At 37.6% G+C, this 17,263-nt stretch overlaps 1 long non-coding RNA gene across 1 annotated transcript in view; it reads left to right on the top strand.

The window, feature by feature from the left end:
• Nucleotides 1-16,915: 16,915 nt before the first annotated feature.
• The window catches only part of LOC145984513 (uncharacterized), a 76,058-nt gene continuing 75,710 nt past the window's right edge, over nt 16,916-17,263 (top strand). Inside the window, exon 1 of the long non-coding RNA XR_014441341.1 lies at nt 16,916-17,079. This is a non-coding gene — a long non-coding RNA (uncharacterized LOC145984513). The remainder of the gene's footprint in view (nt 17,080-17,263) is intronic.

Consider the following 17,263-nt stretch of genomic DNA (forward strand, 5'->3'; position numbering starts at 1 on the left):
CTAAAATACATGCACATATAAATACACAAATGAATATCGAATTGAAATTCGATATTCATTTTCAAAGCATGTAGGGTAAGCATACCAGTTATTGGCACTTTAAGAGGAACTAGTTGGAAAAAATGAATTACACATATTGTATCAGTACATTTTTGTGTTTCGGTATTTTATAAACTTTGACACCTGTTCTGAAGTGAAATCGATTGAGACATAGTAAAAACAGAAAACAGTTATTTAATTATTTAATTTTTTTTTTCAGAACTCGATAATGTCTAGTTGTTGGCATACACTAACCAGTTATTGTCACATTTGTGCCCAGTTATTGGCACTCCATATTTACAATGTGCCAAGCCTCTAACATTCACAGTTATTGTAGGCTACGTAGTAGCTAAGCCTATATTGTAGTTATAAAACAATTCAAATAGGAATATGCCTAATGAAAATTATGAAACAACTCAAAAAGTAAACCAGTGAAATGGTTTAAATACCGAAAGTCCGTACCAATAGTTGTCAGTCTGAATGCTGGTACTTGGCACTGGTGGCAACTACTGGTTAACATAAACGTATCAAAGCCAGAAAGCTTGCATCGTTATTCTTATGTTTTAAATAGCACCTTGGTAGTGTTAAATACATGTAAGACCTATTTCTTCCAAATTGCGAGCTATTGTCCCTTGTGCCAAGTAAATGGGCATCATGTACATTAGCAATACCAATTATTGGCACCCTTGAAAGAGTGCAGCGATTAAACAATTTGTTGGCAATGGGACGTCAATGCCCTTCCTTTAGGGTCTAGCTAACCGTTAAGCAAGAACCATGTGCAATAATTTTATTACAACAATAAATAACAAGAGAAACATGAAAACATATTCCTTAACCTACCTGCTTTGAATTGAGCAGAAATCTTGAAAATCACAGAAGCCTTCCAGATATATGATACTTTTTCCACAAGAAATAACAAACGAAATAGACGTCGCTTGTAAATGTTATCAACGGATGACAAGGCAACAGGGCGGGAACAAGACCAATGTTGCCAGTTTCACACAGATCTTAATTTCTACAAATATTCCTCAACGTGCCAAAAAAACTGGGCAGTGCCAATTACAGGAAAGCAATAAATGCATTAAAACTTTTCATCAGACAAATTATTTGCAGATTCTTCTATTTCTATTTAAACTGTAGATCCAGTTCCGATGCGTTAAAGTGGGAAAAATATAAATTCTTCTTATAGTGATGGAATGTGAAGTTATAATAATATGTACATAGGTGGTAAACATTTTCACAATTTATTTTGCGAGAATTTTGGAAGCATTTAATCTAGGAAAACTCTATTTGAAAAATTTGTAAGGAAGGAAGGTCAGTTGTATACTCTTATCAATCAGTAGACTACTAATTTAGAAAAGTGTGCCCCCCCCCCCACACCAACCTTTATAAATAAGGGCATTAGCCCGCAGCATGATTTCCTGAAACTAAACTTTATCTTATTCCATCTCTGACACTCCTCTTAAACAATTTTCATCTCCTGAAAAGTGTATCCAAGAGCACAGATGAGTTAAGTAACTTAGGGCCGGATTTTTAATGTACAGGTAAGGTTCATGTTAGCACGTAACTGGAAGTTAGTGAAAATTTCGGTTTTTCAATGTACAGTTAGCTCGTAACTGGAACTCTGGTGGCGATTATCTTTACTGGTACTTCTTCTTGCAGTTACCAGCCTAACTGGAAGTTGCGAAGCAACATGGATGCCTCGTGCAGCTATCGAAGTTCCACACTCGCAACTTCACTGTCAAATTAAACAAGATATGATTCATAAAACTTTTAAATTCGTACAAAAAAATACTTATTTTGTTTGGCAGGGCTTACCAACGTCCATGCAAATATAGAAATTAAGCAGCGTAGTTGCTAGGAATCCCTTGGCAAGGTTGTGTTAGGGCCGGTTTTTCAATGTCCAGTTAAGGTTCATGTTAGCACGTAACTGGAAGTTAGTGAAAATTTCTGTTTTTCAATGTACAGTTAGCTCGTAACTGGAACTCTGGTGGCGATTATCTTTACTGGTGCTTCTTCTTGCAGTTACCAGCCTAACTGGAAGTTACGATGCAACATGGACGCTTCGTGCAGCTATCGAAGTTCCACACTCGCAACTTCACTGTCAGATTAAACAAGATATGATTCATAAAACTTTCAAATTGGTACAGAAAAAGACTTGTTTTGTTTGGCAGAGCTTACCAGCGTCCATGCAAATATGGAAATTAACCAGCGTAGTTGCTAGAATTCGCGGGCAAGGTTGTGTTAGAGAATTTGTGGCTAGGATATCCGGTCTACTAGGCGTGATAATCTCCAATCGGTAATTTGGTGTAGTTGTTAGCGGCACCAGCTCTCGGAGCGTGTTGTGTTTTGTAATACGAGTTCGAGTCCTGGTCACGGGTATTTTTTTTCTTGTCAATTATTTATTACGTGTGTTGCATTCAATTCACGCTTTATTGTTGAATGATCTTCTGGGATAAATATTACAGTAAATTTTAAAATTATTTTTACTCGTACCTTCATATTTTTAGAAGTTTAGAAAGCATGCTTACTATTAACATGTTGTTTTTTCGCTCAACAACATGCATAGAGAGGTACAAAGCATGCAGTCAAATGTACAATATTCACATATTAATAATAATAATAGTGTTTATATCAACAAACAGTTATTATTAATGTCTCGACTTTCGAATTCTTCACGTTTCTTCTACAAGAAAGTATCTGCCCTTGCGCCTCATAACATCATTTCTCCCACGTGGAATTGGCCTTTATTAGGAGAAAACCAAATTTGTAGTGCTGTATTTCGTTAATTTATTTCGTAAGCATACAAAATGAATGCGCTGCCATTGTTCATATCGTTTCACAATGGAATAACGTGCTTTCGAGCGCGCCGTGCTTGTAGTTCTACATTTAAACGCCAGGCTGTGTGCCAGTCGACGCGGTTTGAAACTATACTAACAGATAGCGCGCAAGTCGATTTCCTGTAATTTCCGTGCTTCAGAATTGCCAACACACTGTTTCGGAGAACGAACCATGGTTTAGTTAACTGGTAGTTACTTTCACATTGAAAAACCCGGTGCTGGTTAGGACTGGCTGTTATCTCCAACTGGCAGTTAGTTAACAGAAAGATTAACAGGACATTGAAAAACTGGCCCTAAGGGCCAGTTTTTCAATGTCCTGTTAATCTTTCAGAATTTGCGGCCAGGATATCCGGTCTACCAGGCGGGACAATCTCCAAACAGTAATTTGGTGTAGTGGTTAGCGGCACCACCTTTCGGAGCATGTGTTTTGTAATCCTGGTCACGGATATTTTTTCTTGTCAATTATTTATTACCTGTTTTGCATTCAATTCACGCTTTATTGTTGAATGATCTTCTCGGATAATATTACAGTAAATTTTAAAATTATTTTTACTTGTGTCCTCCTCCTTAGCCGAGCAGGTTAAGGCGTTCACTTGTCTTGAGATCGTTCGCTGCGGGACGGCGTAGGTTCGAATCCGGCTCTCGTTGGAATTTTTTCGGCCTCCGTATAGGGCCGGTGGCAACCCACCATCGTGAGGAAATTGGGGAGCTCCGAGTGAGTGAGCGTAATCCGGTCACGGAGACCTACTATAACGGTTGGGGATACGTCGGGCTGACCCCCCGTCTATTCCACTACTGGTTGAAAATCTCCACGCTTAGAGGTGACGAAGGAAAGCGTGGGAGGGAGACCGGCAGTCGGTAGGTATGCCTAGGCCCTTGTTGGCCTGTTGCGCAACGGATTATTATCTTCATATATAGTAATAGTATTTATATTCACCAACAGGTATTAATGTCTCGACTTTCGAGTTCTTCACGCTTTTTCTACAAGAAAGAATCTGCGCTTGCGCCTCATAACATCATTTCCCCCACGTGGAATCGGCCTTTATTAGAAGAAAACCAAATTTGTAGTGCTGTCTTTCGTTAATTTATTTCGTAAGCATACAAAATGGATACGCAGCCATTGTTCCTATCGTTTCACAATGCAATAACGTGCTTTCTGAGCACGGCGTGCTTGTAGTTCTATATTTAAACGCCAGGCTGTGTGTCAGTCGACGCGGTTTGAAACTATACTAACAGATGGCGCGCAGATCGATTTCCTGTAATTTCCGTGCTTCAGAATTGCCAACACACTGTTTCGGAGAACGAACCATGGTTTAGTTAACTGGCAGTTACTTTCAGAGGCCTGCACAAGACCCGGAGAAAACCCGTCTGCGAGGAGGCGCGCCTACAATAATATGCAACACGCACATCAAGCCCAGGTGTTCGACATCGCGCAAGCGAGCTTCACGTCACAATGTTGCACAGGCTTCGATGCCTGCCAGGTTTTTCTATTACCCGGGTCTTAAGAAGACCCGTGAAACTCGATGTAGTTCTTGCAGGTAGACGGCGAGCACTACTGTCAGTGTTGCCAACGGCCATTATATTTCACTACGCATGGAAATATTTGAATTTCTGCTAGGCGCAGGTGCCTTGAGGTTGTAGAATCATGGGCGTAGCAAGGGGTGAGCGAAGTGGGCGACCAACCTGGGCCTCGCGCATATAGGGGCCTCGCGTCCTATGAGGTTGATACGAAAAACGTAATAAATGGAAGTGAGAAAGATAGAAAAGGCTAATTTTTGTGGGCAATAAAATTAAGACATTTTTAACTGGCTTTATATTCTAGTTTAACGTTATAATTTGAATGAATACGTCAAATCAGAGGCGGGCGGGAGCTCTAAGCCTAAGGGGCCCCGAAAAAGTCAAAATAATTCTAATTTCTCATGTGAAACATCAACGCAAAAATTGCTTGGACAATTTTATCCATTTTTCTTCTGTGTCGTGACCTTGCATAGCCTACCCGATTTTAATATGTTAATGGTAAAGCACCTCAAACTGCCACGGAGCAAAGTATGGGGCATTTAAATGCTTCTGGTATTTTAAACTCAAGAAAGGTATGGATAATATTAGCAGTTCTTCCTTCGTTCCTACAACTTCAGACGCAGCTGTTGCCTGCCCTCTGTAACGGGCACGAAGATGATTTATCTTCCGAATTTCCTGATCAAGTTCTATGTTTCAGGAATGTGCTTAAATCTGAAATCAAGTGCTTTAGGAAAGTTTCTTCTCCTTGATAGCTCTACACTAACTTCCAGTGTTCTCTGTATCCTGTACCGCCTTCTGTTTGGGGGAAGAGATAAGTAAGTATTTGTATTTTCTTCTTTTGAATACATAAATGTCAAAGAAAGATATGTTGTAATATGTGAAAATTCAAAGTTAGAGCATCGATTTGTATAGTTATTAATGTAAGTGCAGCCACAACCAGCCATTCTAAGTAATTACGTAAATTTCCTGGAAGAAGCTGACTGTACTTGAGGGACCCAAGTTTATTTCTTGCGGACGCGTACTTTACGATTTTATTACGCCACTGCGTCAAATATTTAATATTACAAGAACATTAAGACGTAACAACAAAATGAGATTCACAGTTATTATTATCATCTAAGTCCTAAAATTCAAAGTTAACTGGTACAATTTATGTGCAACAAAGTCAAAATTGCTAATTAAAAAAAGTCAAAATTGCTAATTTAAAAAAAAGTCAAATTAGCTGTATCAGTTGATTACACCAAACATTTCACATTTATTGTGCAAATGACTATCGTTTTAAGATTTGCTGATGTTGAAACCGATTGTGTAGAAGAGCTTGTAGGTAGATACATTGGGCCCCTAGACAGGATTGTGATTTAGCGCACTCCCTTCCCCCCGCTCTATCAAGCACTGACATTTTATGTGCGTCCTTCCATATTTTCTACTTAAGCCATAGTTTGTGACATTTACATCCTACAAACTTCGAAATGAGGAAACAAAGAACGACTCATTAAATAATATATAGGTTATATTTCAAGATTCTTACTTTGTATTTCTGATTTTTTTTTAAAAAAAAAGTTTAGCACACTTAAGGATATTTCAGTTATCTTACTGCCTAAAGAACATCTTAAAAAACGTACTATTACTACTACTTTGGTTAATGAAAATTCCAGCAGCGTGTTACTGTAGCTCTGCCAAGTGTAAATTTCTCTGTCGCGTACTATTAAATATAATTTTGGTCAGAAATTAATTATTATTGTAGGATATTATATAAATATGATAATTTGCTGACGTTTCCTTGATGACTGTGTATCGATTTACATTGATATTTCAAACTTAAAGAACGATGGGGCCTTGCATTCAAATCTCGCCCAGGACCTCGCGATATGTTGCTAAGCCACTGCACCTAAGATTTTGTAACTTCTCAAATTAGTGTCATTATTATGTCAAACCAACTACCACATATTTTCTAAATTTGTTTCGATGGTCTTGAAATAGGTTTGTGTGTCTTGTTCATTTTATGTCACCTTTCTGGTCTTGAAATAGTAAATCTTCTGTCGGTTTCATTTTTACGTTGTTTGTTTGTTGAAATGTTTTCACCCGTGTGAAAATACAAGCTAACAATTATATTTTGTATCGTTTTACTATCAATGCGGTCTGAGAACAAGATAACTAGCAACAACACTAGCGAACGACGATTTGTTGAAAGAGATGACAATATTCAAAAACCTTTTATAATGCAAATTCTGATTTCATGTTCCATTTTATGGACCATCGTGCCTTAGTGTTCAGGGGGGGGGGGGGATCTTGAGCAACTAATTCGGATATTGAATTGGCAAAATTACACCAGAGAGAAAATCTGTTTGCTTGATTGATTCATTTATTTGGTCAATTTATGCACAATAAGGCTAATCGGGACTGGACCTATAGTTTAAAGTGGGATCTGAACCATCATGTGCTTCCACCGGGTATCGAACCTGGTACCCTTTGATTACAAGGCGACGACACTACCACTGCGCCATAGGGGAGCACCCCGAAAAAAGTATAATGTACCAGTCACACAAAGTTCCAAAGTATTTACGATGGCACTTTTTGCGAAACTTGGTTCGTACTCCTGTACAGGTGTCAGCAGTGGCAGCAATTAGGGGCGGGGCCGAGAGAGTGCAGTTGCCCCCCCCACTTTTTGCTACTTTTGCACCACGCTAACCTCATGTACCAAGGGAAATTAATTATCCTTGCCCCCCCGTACATTTGCACTTTGGCCCTCTAGTTTTGGAACCCAATCGCCGCCACTGGGTGTGAGCGATACAAATGTTTTCTAGCAAGGAATAAATGTCTGCAATTTCAAATTGATAAAAGTGATGAACATTTTAAGTGCTCCTAGAACAGTTTAGAATCTAAAAGTTGGCAACGGTGACTGCGTGACTCATGTATCTGGAGACGGTGCAAAACCGGAATCAGCGTTCGCTGAAGATATGCGAGCTTCGTCTTGCAAGGCCTTCCAGTTACCCGTGGGCTTTCGATGCTTCACGGGTCAAAACCCAGGTATATAGTTTTACTCGCCCGCCCGACCAACCAGGCGGGCCTAGTAAGCGATTCTGGCCGTTGTGCAGCCCTCTGGTTACTTTCACATTGAAAAACCTGGTAACTGACAGTTAGTTAACAGAAAGATTAACAGGACATTGAAAATCTGGCCCTTAGAGTATCACAATATGGAAGAATAGGTTTACAGTGGTTCGATTAAAAATTTGGGGGGTACAAAGCACCCCCCCCCCATCCTGCTCCACTGATTTCATAGATATATGTATATTCCATTTAAAAAGTTGTCACCAAGATTCCTTTGCACTGAGAGTCAGAAAAAAATATTGTATTGTAAATAATGTTGATTTCTTTGTGTCAACGTCTGACGTTACTATAATTGCATTATCACTAAAAGGTACTGCAGTTGACATGCCATTTTTTTTTCAAATTGAAGCTTAAAGAATGTTCCGAAAGTGTATAAATAAAATTAATGGCTTTCTCACTGCTTCTATTAATAAATCTTCATTAAAATAAATTTTATGTTTTATCCCTATTATTTCTATTGTCTACAGTAGACTATGTAAACTATAAGCCAATGTAATGTTGGTGTAGATTACGTGTAGAGAACGCATGTAGACGTAAACTTATAGTCTACGGCACATCACTGCTTTACACCTTCGAATTCCATGTTATTCTTTTAAAAACAGGAAAAACTTAATATGCTGACCAAGGCAGAAATTTATTTTATTTAAAAACATAAACTAAACGTAACGTTTCAAGGTCTTCTTCAGACTCTGTACCAAGTACAAATGAAACAAAGTACAAAACAGGAAGATATATATACACAAAAATCACTGCTAGAAGGTTGAAACGTTACGTTTAGTTTATGTTTTAAAATAAAATAAATTTCTGCCTTGGTCAGCATATTGAGTTTTTCATATCATGGAAACAAGGCTTAATGGTGTTATAAAAACAGAAAGTACAGTCCCTGCCCGCGCCAAGGAATCCCAGAAATGTGAAAAGCGCCCATATTCCATAACATATGAAAAAAAACAAACAAAAAAAAAATGTAAGAATAATTTTTGTTCCGTTTTCAATTCTGAACGAAACATGTTTATAAAAGATTGTCAGAAACCAATTTTGAAGGCGTTATGATCGATTTTCAGTGTTAGCAGACATCTTGGATTTATGACGTTACACAGTCCGTATGCCACAATTGCGGGCATAACACCTGGTAGTCAGTGGCATGCCCAAGGGGGGGTTGGTGGGGGTTATAATCCGCTCTTTGACCCAGCATTCCTAAAAAAAGAACGTCAAAGGCAGGAAAAATGGTGAAATGAGGGCTGACTACTACAAAAAGTATACTTAACTCTCCCTTTCGAAAATCCTGAGCATGCTACTGCTGGAAGTACATGATTGCATACCACACTAGCAACGTATCACCGGTTGGCATATACTTCCCTTCATTAAAAAAACTCACGTACTATGAGATATTGACATATGCCGATGAACTATTTAGCAAGTATACATTCTGGATGATCACTGAAACCTTGGGAATATTATGTAAGTATCTAGATGTTGTTCAACTTTCCCTGGCAACAATGCCTTAGAAGATTATTACGTAAGCAAAACTGTGTTGTTACTTCGCAACATCCTTATTTTATATGTTTGGCCATTTGTTATGTACTATTTTTGTACTATTTTTTTATCTCTTTAAGTTTCGCATTCAAGGCAGTTGAATTAAAAGCTCGTTTTGCTTCATGAAATTGACAATTTCCGGAGCTGTGACAACTTTCAGCCTTGCTCGACGACGTTCATTGTCACTGCTCTACAGACCAAGCCTAAATCAACTGGCCCACATTCTTCCAACGTTTCCTGCATGTCAACATTACATCCTACGCTGACCTCCCTTCAAATACAACTACTTAAAGAATAGACCAGAAGATTTATTTTCTCAATTGTAATATGGCTAAGCAGTTTTCACCCTAAAAGTAATTTAAATGAGCATGAATTCGATTTTTCACTACAAATAACTCACAAAAGTTAAATCCGTTTATGAATACTTCTTAATTCAATTTACTTCTAGATATACAACCTTTGTTCAATAAATACGGTGAATGAATTGCTGGTATGCGGTGTAGTTGGTACTACTGGTTGACGGTCAGGTCAGTGAACCCCTAGGGCCCGATTGTATAAAGCAGGTGATCCTCGATTAGCCAGAAAAATTGATCTGCAGTCACGCTGAACTCTGATTTTGTGTTGTATAAAAGTTGAACTGAGATTAAGTCCCTGCGATCTGAGGTCAAAGTTGACCCGCGATTTTTCTCCGATCGGCAGACATTAACCGTAGTTCAGCTGTTGTAACATGGTTGAACTAACGAATATTTGCTTGTAAAATGTGCTGCTAGTGAACGTATGTGGCAAGACGGAAGAATCAATTCATAAAATCCTATTTCCATAATAATAAAGAAGAATCATGCACAAGGAGGTGAACAATGATAAATATTTCTTCCATTTTTCTTTCTTTCCATATATCGTGTGTCATTGTTATTTACCGTTTGAAATACCATGTATTTTTTTCTTGAAATTTGCCTTAAATGACTGCAAGAGCATATTGTTTGATTTCACGATCAGAGACTGGTAACTTGAGAACAATCAAGTGTTGATTGATATTACCCACTTACGTTTTCTTGTTGATGCCATTGTAAAACTTGCGTTGGGATGAAGAGGGGGCCAGGTTTACGGACGTTAAAATTATTACAATTTCGCTTTATTGCATCCAGCCAAGTGTCATTGCAATTCAATTTTGTCCGCAGAATGGAACAGAGCATGTAACTTTGGCTGTAGTGTATATATCTACCGCTTTATGAACCGAGCTCGTTGCATTTTAGTTGGTAAAGCTTCCTCTCCTCCTGATATATAAATAACACATATCTTATTTTATTTCGAATATTATTGGGCATAATTTACAACCGAGAGAACAAACGCCATTGTTGTTTCAATATTTATTTCCATTCGGGAAAACGGAAACACATTTTATATTTGACAAGTCACAACGTAGGTTATTCAATGAAGTGCAAGGAAAATTCCGTAGGTAATACTACTTACAGGAACTAATGGTCCACCTGTAACGCGTTATCGTGTAATCACAAAATAAATATAATAAACATCTCCTCACATGAACAATGGCTCTAAATCCGAGTATAACAAAGTTGTTACATCTATTTTTCGCATTAAAAAGAAATACAGATTTTTTTTTAAAAAAAATCCATTTATGCAAGCATACTTTCTCCCCTTTGCAACCGATAGTTTTTTTGTTGTCAATGACAAATCATCCAGGAGGAGCTCACACAAGCAATAAATGACCGTTTAGTATCTAATTTACGTGATTTTACTAAATTTGCAACATGTTCGAATATTTAGTACGTCCAGCACCTCAGATTTATTATTTATTCAAATATTAAATACATGCATTTTCCGAAACCGACTTTAAAATTTTTGCTGTTCAGTGTTGGACAATTGGCAACATCACAGACGACATGTTTGGATTTGCCACGTTGCCAAAAATATTTCTTTGACCGAAGATCAGGATTTGACCTAAGATCGACAAATCGACAGTTAGCTTTATACAACATGATAGAAGCTTGAACTTAGTTCATTCCCGGATCGTAGGTCAAATCTGATCTCAAGTTAGGGGGAAAAAAATTAAGGTAGCTTGATTTTTGCCCGGCTCAGTACGAAGGAAATTGTCCAAGGTAGGGAATTCTCAAGCCGTTCAATGATTGTACGAGTAGTTTGATGTTTCAGCCTCTTCCGTAACACGGTTATTGTGTACAAGGGCGCCTGCAGGATTTTTTCGTGGGGAGGCAGAGTGAGATATCATATCTTGCCACTTTCTCATAGAATTTATATTTTACTGATTATTATTTATTATTATTATCATCATTATTTTACAAATCATAAAATTGAAATTGAGTAAAATTTTGGCGCTGTTGACAAATTCCGATTTGAGTCCACTATTTAAATACAAACTGGATTTGCCTTGCTTCCTTTCCATGAGCTTCTATCACTTTGCTGATGTACTATTCTTTATATTTTTGTACTTTTTCACGGTGCATAAATATCAAACATGGACCACTTTATTTGGTCTTCATCATGGCACCTATGATCCATGTTTTTAACGCGTCAAAGGGTACTGTATAAAAAAGAAGTAATTGAAAACAACGGCACGTGAGTTATGGAACTCAGATGTTGACTTGGGGAAATGATTTCAGACTTTTCGGGATCCTGAACAGTCGAGAAATTCCAAAGGATCACATTGGAAAGTGATTAATTGTTGGTATTTTTTGCTCCAAAAGTGTCAAAACATTCTTGAACTAAACGTTTTTTTTATTTCAGAAGTGCAAAAACAATCACTTAAATGGGGGGGGGGGAATAGTGTGTAGAAATCAAGACTTTCACCGCGTCCGTAAATTTCCAAAGTAAGTTTCCTTTCCCGAAACTGGCCCGGAAATGGCGAATTTTTGCAGTCCCGAACGATGGGACTTTAAATTTTCTTACACCCCTATAGTTACGGCAGTCAAGATGATTCTAACGCCCGTGGTGAAAACGTTATTACTTCATTTTGATCGACATGGCAGTAATTGCTATAACTTACGGTCTGCAAGCCACATGAAAGAGCAAGAAAATATCACCTCTAGGATTACATTGTCTTTTCTCAGATTTCTCAACAATGGACAACTGATCTCGTTCAATCAATATATACTGTGTGTGTCTCTGTGTGTGTGTGTGTGTGTGTGTGTGTGTGTGTGTGTGTGTGTGTGGGGGTGTGTCTGGGTGTGTGTATGTGTGTGTGTGTGTGTGTGTGTGTATACACGTAATATACGTATATGCATGCAGAGAAGTTCTAAAGAGTTAGGTTTTCTCATATTCAAAATTGTCTACTATAAAAAACAAGACGCGTAAAACATAATATAGCTACGTATTATATCATATTGCATCATTACATATGTACAGCGGTCAAGGACTCTTCCTTAAACTATTTTGCAACAGAAAATCTGATGATAACGGAATAATGGCCTTGTAGATAAACTCTTGCTTCTCAAAAATACAATTTCTGATAACAAAACATTCCATTCTCTTCCTTCTTATTGTTTAATTCCTAGAAAAATTACATGAGTAAAACACATTGTAGTACAAAAAGTAAACATGCAATCAGAATTTTTAATTGAAGAACTTAACCTGCTAAAGATTGAGGAATTGTAATTTTGATCTTTTCCAAGCTGAAAACCAAAACATCGTGTTTTTCGCATTACAAACCCTTCTTCCTGTACTTCTACATATCTGTGTATAGAAATTCCCCGTCAGTCTGGATCTGGAACGAATGGTTCATATGGAGGGAATGACAACGCACATCTTACAATACAGACCACCTGGCATTCACTTAATTTACTCTCTACCATTTATAATATTTTTTGTGAGTGCATAATTTGTGTATGTACTCAAACACGTACATCCACTTTCTATTTGATAAGAAGCTTCGGTGGCAATATGCTATTTCACTATATTGATAATAAACTTCTGATTTTACATTCTGATCTTTATTTTTACTCAACGATTTTCCTATCTTGAATTATTGTAAACAAGTAAATCTCCAATTTCCTGGAAATATTAGAAGTAAAGGAAGGTCAGTTAAGGATTTTGCTTTATTCTTTGATTCGTCATACAAATCCACCTGAAAGAGTTGTTGATTTGTTGTTTTAAGTCCACTTTATGCACGGTAAGGCTAATTGGGACTGTTTAAAGTGGGATCCGAAACACTATGTGCCTCCACCGGGTATTGAACCCGTGACACCTTGATTACAAGGCAACGACGTTACCACTGCGCCATCGGCAAGGCCCACCTGAAAAATAAAGTACCGATGAGATGAGAGCTAATCCTTAAGTTAAAATATTAGGGTTAAACATTGAGCAAATTATACGTTTACCTATACTAGTCCGTGAACTTGTGGAACATTTATTCATCATAACATCGTGTATTTGGTATTATCCACAAATCATGCAATTCGCTTCAAAATCTGCGCTCTATGAAATTGGTACATCCATGTTTCAAGGTCTTCGGTGACGTTAATTCATTCGTACTTCATTTAATACAGCAGGAAATACGAAGATGCTTCATCGTATCTATTAACAAGTTCTCAAGGGCAGCGCAGCGGTATAAGAAGACCCAGACGTCCATCTGTGTAAGCGTGCTTTTAGACTGAAGTGGCAAGCGACAAGTAAGAAGCTGCAAACAACAAGCGACAAGTAACACGCGGCACGGGGGAGTTCACACCAAAGGGGAAAGCAACAAGTGCCACGGGCCCCTCAAAAGTCCAGACTGTAAATTAAAAGCACATACTGCGCATACGTGACAACCAGACCAACACTACACGATGCACGCTATTGAGAAAACGATCCACTCAGAGTAACACGCAAGCGACAAACGAGATGTGCAGCTAATTTGCGATGGGGATGAGTGATGATATGTTGAAATTGATGAATGGACACTCACAAATATCCATGCCCAGGCCAGGATTCGAACCCGGGACTAGTGACGTTGTAGCGCGATGTGCTAACCACTCCGCCACGGGGTAGGCTCAATTTAAGGAAAATAGATATAATGAAGGACGCGAAAAATTAAGGGAAAATCATTGTGGACAAAATTTCATCTCGGACAGCGACTCTAAATAATAAAACATTGAAAGGTTTAAATAACGTATTTCCTTTCCAAGGAATAATTAACATTTTATCTGCTTTGTGTGTGTGTATGTGTTAAAAGGAAATACCTTAAGAAATGGTTTCCTCTAGACAAATGAGACTTCATGGTTTGTCACCACCCAAGTATTTTTCCATATAATTTAGATTTGGTCTATAGCACTAGTCCTCTACAATTATATATACTATGGGCTGACAATTTCACTACCCTTACTTATTTAAATATTTAGCAGAATCTGAGGCCTTTGTGGGAAGTACGAAAAGTAAATAGTATATTTAATAGTTTATTGAGGAAACACTACGTCTAGAAATTTTAGTCACATATAACATCAGTACCTTCAACAATAGAAATTTTCCAACAAGAACCCTAGCGTAACATATCATATACATATATATGTCTGATTGACATTAATCATTCTATACAATATAAACACGCTTCATATAGGCCAAAATAAATGTACCGGAATCAGATTGTGTTTCCAATTACGTATTAGGGTTGGTTCAATGTTCTGTATTATTCTTAAGTGGAAAATATCCTATTAATCAACAATTTGGAATAGGGAAGTTCTAAATCTCATTGAATACAAATGAACATGATTAGTGGATATCGGTCAACTCTGAAAGGACCATCTGCGTAATGGTAGAATTAAACATAACATAAAAAAATAGTGCGGAAATGAAACTAATTAACTAACTCAAGTATAGATTGAGCTTAAATATATTAATAATACTACCAGTACACAGATCAGCTTATATTAGATGTGACTTCTCATTACCGAGAATCAAGAGATAGTGATAATAAGGTTAAAGGATAAAATACTCTTTACAATATTTAGATGAGAAATGAGGTTTGTCTATTTTGAGACTTACACTACTTTACATAATCCGTCCTCTTCTACCTTGTGGTGTAGAGGTTTTCCAGAAGGATCGCCACCTGCCCCTGTCCTGCACTGGATCTTGCACATCTTTCCAGTCTCTGTCCAATACTTCCACAGCTCTCTTTATTTCATCTTCCCACATTTTCTAGGTCTTCCTCTTGTCTTGTCCCTTGAAATGTCACATCGTATATCGCTTTGGCTATGTGCATTCCAGCCATTCTCTTCATAAGGCAAACCATTTTAGTTGGTTCTGTTCTACTTTCTCTAGTAATGGACAAACTCTCAAACAATTTCTAATGGTTTGATTTCTCACTCGATCTCTTCCTGTATTTTTCTACAATTTTACTAAGAAATCTCATTTCCATTGTCTGTAGTTTACTTTGATGCTATTATGTCAATGTCCATGACTCGCAGATGTGCAGAATTGTGGGAATGTGTATCAGGGTGCGAAATCACTGAAGATTTTTGGGGGGAAGGAGCAGACAGACATACACATACAATATATATATATATATATATATATATATATATATATATATAAATGTAATTAAATATGTGTCAATTATTAAATAATCACATTATATTTTAAAGTATATATACAATATATCGACTGTCCATCATTCAAAATTCGATTGTAAATTTAAGATTTTAATATACTACTAATGTTATGAACAATGATTTCCGTGACTAGGGGGAGGGACAAAAATTAAGAAACATTAGGAAGATAATAGTTTCCTACATAAAATTCACATCTGAATGCTATTACATGTTGTATTAATATATTTAAGTAGTTTGAGGTAGCTGACGAAAGGAGATGATAAATGGAGAAGAACTAATAGTCGAACTCATTCCTGTATTCTGGGGATTGCTAAGTTCAGTGTCCTTAGAGATGAGGCTCTTTGCTGTCCTTTCTTTGTGTATGTTTTCGATATTATTCCAGTAAAGTATATTCGACTCCTAAACTAATTGTTTATGTTTGCTGTTAGATGAAAAACTCTCGCCCCCGGAAAAGTTTTTTGGGGGGAGAATTTCAGGACAAGATCGTTGGTGGGGGAGAATTCCCCCCTGTCGCTCCCGGGATTTCGCACCCTGATGTGTATAGTTTTGTACACCGATAGTTTTGTTGATTTTTTGTTATTTCCTTTTTGTTATACAAGTAATTAAAACTACATGTTGTTAAATAAACACTTAATTTATAAAATAATCATTTCCTAGAAATGTACAACATGTACACAATTGATACATGCCTCTCCGATGGCGCAGAGGCAGCGTCTTCGCCTTGTAATTAAGGGATCCCGGGTTCGATACCCAGTGGAGGCACATAGTGGTTCGGATCTCACTTTAAAGTGTAGGTCCAGTCCCAATTAGCCTTACTGTGCATAAAATTGACAAAACACAAAATCAATCAATCAAACAATTGCTACACTACATTGTAACAACAAAGCCGCAGAATATAAACTGTTAGGTCAAATCTGGCCTAGACCGTTTAGCCATCTTTATACTCTTAACAACTCTCCCTCTCTGAAAAGAAAATCACTCTTTATTATTTCGTGGACAATTTTAATTTAAGTCATTCTGGTTCCTTGGTCTTTCTATTGGATTGTCTTACACTCGCCTCCATGTTCTTTCTGGACGATCCTGCCTCTGGTTCAACTTCTCCTTCTCTGCCACAACCTTCGGTTCCGGCTTGGCATACATCCAGAGTGCAGTTGATTCTCGGCTCGAAAAAATCGGCTTCCACGTCACCCCGGCTGTGATTAACCCGTCTCGCTAAATAATAGATTTCGAGCTAGATATGACGTAACCCAACGGAAGTAGGGGGGGGGGAGAGGAGTAAGAGGAAAATACACCGCCCAACTTCCGGCATTCCATGAGAGGCCTCCTTAGACAGCTATACTGCGTTCATCCATTTTTACCATACCTCTTGATCCATGTCTTGTTGGATGCAGCCAATGGTATAATTAAATTGGCATAGCTCATCTACCTGATGAAGGGAGTAGTTACATCCCGAAACGTAGTTTCACGGAAATCATATACTCACCAACGTAAGTACTTCTAGGTATTTTATAATATAAAATATTTTTTCTTTTTATATTGTACTGATAATTTATACTACGTGAGTAAGCCGCACCTGCATCAATATGAATTCACTGTTGTTGCTGTTACAAATTTAAGATTTAAAGTGGGGACATTTTTCGCCCAAACTTTGTCTCCTGGTTTCGGCATGTA

This window comes from Lepisma saccharinum, chromosome 2 (genome assembly GCF_977018435.1).
Source record: "Lepisma saccharinum chromosome 2, izLepSacc3.1, whole genome shotgun sequence".
In the NCBI taxonomy this organism is placed as follows: domain Eukaryota; kingdom Metazoa; phylum Arthropoda; class Insecta; order Zygentoma; family Lepismatidae; genus Lepisma; species Lepisma saccharinum.